We start from the raw sequence: 5,000 nt of genomic DNA, 5'->3' as shown, positions 1-5,000 counted from the left end.
TTTTCTGGTTAAACACACTCAAATGAAGCCAAGTAAAATATTATAGCTGTGATCCTCTTACACAGAGCTCCAGTAACAGTGCATGTCTGGCGCCGTGGCTTAGTTGGTTAAAGCGCCTGTCTAGTAAACAGGAGATCCTGGGTTCGAATCCCAGCGGTGCCTTATGTTGGTCTGTGTTTCAGGAGAGAAAGTAAACTGGCCTGCGTGTAGTGCTATTAATGACACCGGTCTGAAATATATTTGGTTCACCACAGAGGTGATGTTAAAAACGCTCTTCCTTTTCCCACAGATAAAGACAGGCTCACACACTCACTATTGGTGTGCCCTCATGAGTCTATTTCTAAGTATTAAAATTGTTCAGTAAGATTTCTAGGCGGAAAAGTACAAGTAGAGAAAAACGAGGACGAGGAGTTTATGAGGAGTTAATGTTTGTTTGGCTGAAGTTCCTGTATAATAAACAGGCAAATCTTGGATTCAACCTCAGCAGTCCTCTCTCTCTTCCCATGTAATTTGGCTGTTCCGAGATCATGCTCAGTCCCAGAAACATGAATGCGCCATTCACTCCTACCGCCTCTGTGGCGCAATGGATAGCGCATTAGACTTCTAGGCTCAGGATGAAGGCCATTCAAAGGTTGTGGGTTCGAGTCCCACCAGAGTTGCAGTGTTTTTTGCAGTGGATGAGAAAAACCCCTTTCTAGCAGCAACAACAAAAAAGTTAAGTTCAAGAGGCTTCACTGTCCTTTCCTCCGTAAAGAAGTAAAGAAATAAAGAACTCAGTGAAGTGAAATAACGCTGCTCCAGGTTCATTCAGCGACATTACACAACACACAACGTCTGAAAAAGAAAGAAAGCAGATATACAATAAGTACAGTAATCTAGGGGTCATACACCCATCACAATAAATGTGATTTCTAGAGGGATTACAGCCATCACTACTCTCACCATGTGTGTCTGTAATGGAGTGAGCCAGCGTGTGTTTGTGAGAACCCGCTGTTGTTAGTTAATGCTCGTCGTGGTTAAACGTGAGCACAAATCCTGGTCATTTCCCTGCATAAGACCCATTACAGTTTCCCAGTACATTACCAACATAGTTCATGTGTGAATAACCCTTAGGCTGCTTTAACAGATGCTTCTGTGCCTGGATAAAGGGGTTCCTCAGATCTGTAGAAAAGCTTTTGTTGATGGATCTTCATAGGTTCCACTACGCTTATGAGTAAAATAACCATTTTAACTACTTAGTACTATTTCCAGCCCCTTTAATGCTTAGAGTGCACTGTTATAGAGTACAGTCAGCACTAGTAGTAGGTCTAGTTCTCAATAAGGACGTGAAGCTGATTGCAGGACTCATGACTTCAGAAGTCCATGGCTTCACTTAATAAGCTGCTTAGTAGCTGCAACTGGAGCGTCTGGGGTTGGTAATAGTGTATAGTGGTAGACCTAATGAGACAACATTTCATCATAGTCAGTATGCCAGAGTGCACCTTTTATAAAATAGCATAAGGTTATTTATATTATTATTATAAAAATGGGAGCCAAAGAGACAATAATGCTAAACACTGTAAATAAATATTAATAAATAAAATGTTTGAATGTTTGAGGGGAAAAAGCAGAAGTGTACATTTAACTGCTTTTCTGGTTAAACACACTCATATGAAGCCAAGTAAAATATTAGAGCTGTGATCCTCTTACACAGAGCTCCAGTGGAAGTGCATGTCTGGCGCCGTGGCTTAGTTGGTTAAAGTGCCTGTCTAGTAAACAGGAGATCCTGGGTTCGAATCCCAGCGGTGCCTTATGTTGGTCTGTGTTTCAGGAGAGAAAGTAAACTGGCCTGCGTGTAGTGCTATTAATGACACCTGGCTGAAATATATTTGGTTAACCACAGAGGTGATGTTAAAAACGCTCTTCCTTTCCCACAGATAAAGACAGGCTCACACACTCACTATTGGTGTGCCCTCATGAGTCTATTTCTAAGTATTAAAATTGTTCAGTAAGATTTCTAGGCGGAAAAGTACAAGTAGAGAAAAACGAGGACGAGGAGTTTATGAGGAGTTAATGTTTGTTTGGCTGAAGTTCCTGTATAATAAACAGGCAAATCTTGGATTCAACCTCAGCAGTCCTCTCTCTCTTCCCATGTAATTTGGCTGTTCCGAGATCATGCTCAGTCCCAGAAACATGAATGCGCTCTTCGCTCCTACTGGCTCTGTGGAGCAATGGATAGCGCATTGGACTTCTAGGCTCAGGGTTGAGGCCATTCAAAGGTTGTGGGTTCGAGTCCCACCAGAGTCCCACCAGAGTCGCAGTGTTTTTGGCAGTGGATGAGAAAAACCCCTTTCTAGCAGCAACAACAAAAAAGTTAAGTTCAAGAGGCTTCACTGTCCTTTCCACCGTAAAGAAGTAAAGAAATAAAGAACTCAGTGAAGTGAAATAACGCTGCTCCAGGTTCATTCAGCGACATTACACAACACACAACGTCTAAAAAAGAAAGAAAGCAGATATACAATAAGTACAGTAATCTAGGGGTCATACACCCATCACAATAAATGTGATTTCTAGAGGGATTACAGCCATCACTACTCTCACCATGTGTGTCTGTAATGGAGTGAGCCAGCGTGTGTTTGTGAGAACCCGCTGTTGTTAGTTAATGCTCGTCGTGGTTAAACGTGAGCACAAATCCTGGTCATTTCCCTGCATAAGACCCATTACAGTTTCCCAGTACATTACCAACATAGTTCATGTGTGAATAACCCTTAGGCTGCTTTAACAGATGCTTCTGTGCCTGGATAAAGGGGTTCCTCAGATCTGTAGAAAAGCTTTTGTTGATGGATCTTCATAGGTTCCACTACGCTTATGAGTAAAATAAACATTTTAACTACTTAGTACTATTTCCAGCCCCTTTAATGCTTAGAGTGCACTGTTATAGAGTACAGTCAGCACTAGTAGTAGGTCTAGTTCTCAATAAGGACGTGAAGCTGATTGCAGGACTCATGACTTCAGAAGTCCATGGCTTCACTTAATAAGCTGCTTAGTAGCTGCAACTGGAGCGTCTGGGGTTGGTAATAGTGTATAGTGGTCGACCTAATGAGACAACATTTCATCATAGTCAGTATGCCAGAGTGCACCTTTTATAAAATAGCATAAGGTTATTTATATTATTATTATAAAAAAGGGAGTTAAAGAGACAATAATGCTAAACACTGTAAATAAATAATAATAAATAAAATGTTTGAATGTTTGAGGGGAAAAAGCAGAAGTGTACATTTAACTGCTTTTCAGGTTAAACACACTCAAATGAAGCCAAGTAAAATATTATAGCTGTGATCCTCTTACACAGAGCTCCAGTGACAGTGCATGTCTGGCGCCGTGGCTTAGTTGGTTAAAGCGCCTGTCTAGTAAACAGGAGATCCTGGGTTCGAATCCCAGCGGTGCCTTATGTTGGTCTGTGTTTCAGGAGAGAAAGTAAACTGGCCTGCGTGTAGTGCTATTAATGACACCGGTCTGAAATATATTTGGTTCACCACAGAGGTGATGTTAAAAACGCTCTTCCTTTTCCCACAGATAAAGACAGGCTCACACACTCACTATTGGTGTGCCCTCATGAGTCTATTTCTAAGTATTAAAATTGTTCAGTAAGATTTCTAGGCGGAAAAGTACAAGTAGAGAAAAACGAGGACGAGGAGTTTATGAGGAGTTAATGTTTGTTTGGCTGAAGTTCCTGTATAATAAACAGGCAAATCTTGGATTCAACCTCAGCAGTCCTCTCTCTCTTCCCATGTAATTTGGCTGTTCCGAGATCATGCTCAGTCCCAGAAACATGAATGCGCCATTCACTCCTACCGCCTCTGTGGCGCAATGGATAGCGCATTAGACTTCTAGGCTCAGGATGGAGGCCATTCAAAGGTTGTGGGTTCGAGTCCCACCAGAGTTGCAGTGTTTTTTGCAGTGGATGAGAAAAACCCCTTTCTAGCAGCAACAACAAAAAAGTTAAGTTCAAGAGGCTTCACTGTCCTTTCCTCCGTAAAGAAGTAAAGAAATAAAAAACTCAGTGAAGTGAAATAACGCTGCTCCAGGTTCATTCAGCGACATTACACAACACACAACGTCTGAAAAAGAAAGAAAGCAGATATACAATAAGTACAGTAATCTAGGGGTCATACACCCATCACAATAAATGTGATTTCTAGAGGGATTACAGCCATCACTACTCTCACCATGTGTGTCTGTAATGGAGTGAGCCAGCGTGTGTTTGTGAGAACCCGCTGTTGTTAGTTAATGCTCGTCGTGGTTAAACGTGAGCACAAATCCTGGTCATTTCCCTGCATAAGACCCATTACAGTTTCCCAGTACATTACCAACATAGTTCATGTGTGAATAACCCTTAGGCTGCTTTAACAGATGCTTCTGTGCCTGGATAAAGGGGTTCCTCAGATCTGTAGAAAAGCTTTTGTTGATGGATCTTCATAGGTTCCACTACGCTTATGAGTAAAATAACCATTTTAACTACTTAGTACTATTTCCAGCCCCTTTAATGCTTAGAGTGCACTGTTATAGAGTACAGTCAGCACTAGTAGTAGGTCTAGTTCTCAATAAGGACGTGAAGCTGATTGCAGGACTCATGACTTCAGAAGTCCATGGCTTCACTTAATAAGCTGCTTAGTAGCTGCAACTGGAGCGTCTGGGGTTGGTAATAGTGTATAGTGGTAGACCTAATGAGACAACATTTCATCATAGTCAGTATGCCAGAGTGCACCTTTTATAAAATAGCATAAGGTTATTTATATTATTATTATAAAAATGGGAGCCAAAGAGACAATAATGCTAAACACTGTAAATAAATAATAATAAATAAAATGTTTGAATGTTTGAGGGGAAAAAGCAGAAGTGTACATTTAACTGCTTTTCTGGTTAAACACACTCAAATAAAGCCAAGTAAAATATTAGAGCTGTGATCCTCTTACACAGAGCTCCAGTGACAGTGCATGTCTGGCGCCGTGGCTTAGTTG

General features: G+C 41.2%; 3 non-coding genes across 3 annotated transcripts; all 3 read left to right on the top strand.

Annotated features, from left to right (window-relative positions):
* The first annotated feature begins 88 nt into the window (after window positions 1–88).
* Window positions 89–162, top strand: trnat-agu (transfer RNA threonine (anticodon AGU)). Its single transcript has one exon. It is a non-coding gene; the product is annotated as a tRNA-Thr (tRNA).
* Window positions 163–1,716: 1,554 nt separating this feature from the next.
* On the top strand, window positions 1,717–1,790 carry trnat-agu (transfer RNA threonine (anticodon AGU)). Its single transcript has one exon. It is a non-coding gene; the product is annotated as a tRNA-Thr (tRNA).
* A 1,564-nt stretch (window positions 1,791–3,354) lies between these two features.
* trnat-agu (transfer RNA threonine (anticodon AGU)) lies at window positions 3,355–3,428 on the top strand. The gene has a single exon. It is a non-coding gene; the product is annotated as a tRNA-Thr (tRNA).
* Window positions 3,429–5,000: the final 1,572 nt, after the last annotated feature.

This window comes from Salminus brasiliensis, chromosome 1, assembly GCF_030463535.1.
Source record: "Salminus brasiliensis chromosome 1, fSalBra1.hap2, whole genome shotgun sequence".
In the NCBI taxonomy this organism is placed as follows: Eukaryota; Metazoa; Chordata; class Actinopteri; order Characiformes; family Bryconidae; genus Salminus; species Salminus brasiliensis.
The sequence above is the reverse complement of the archived record's forward strand: the minus strand, read 5'-3'. Positions and strand labels throughout refer to the sequence as shown.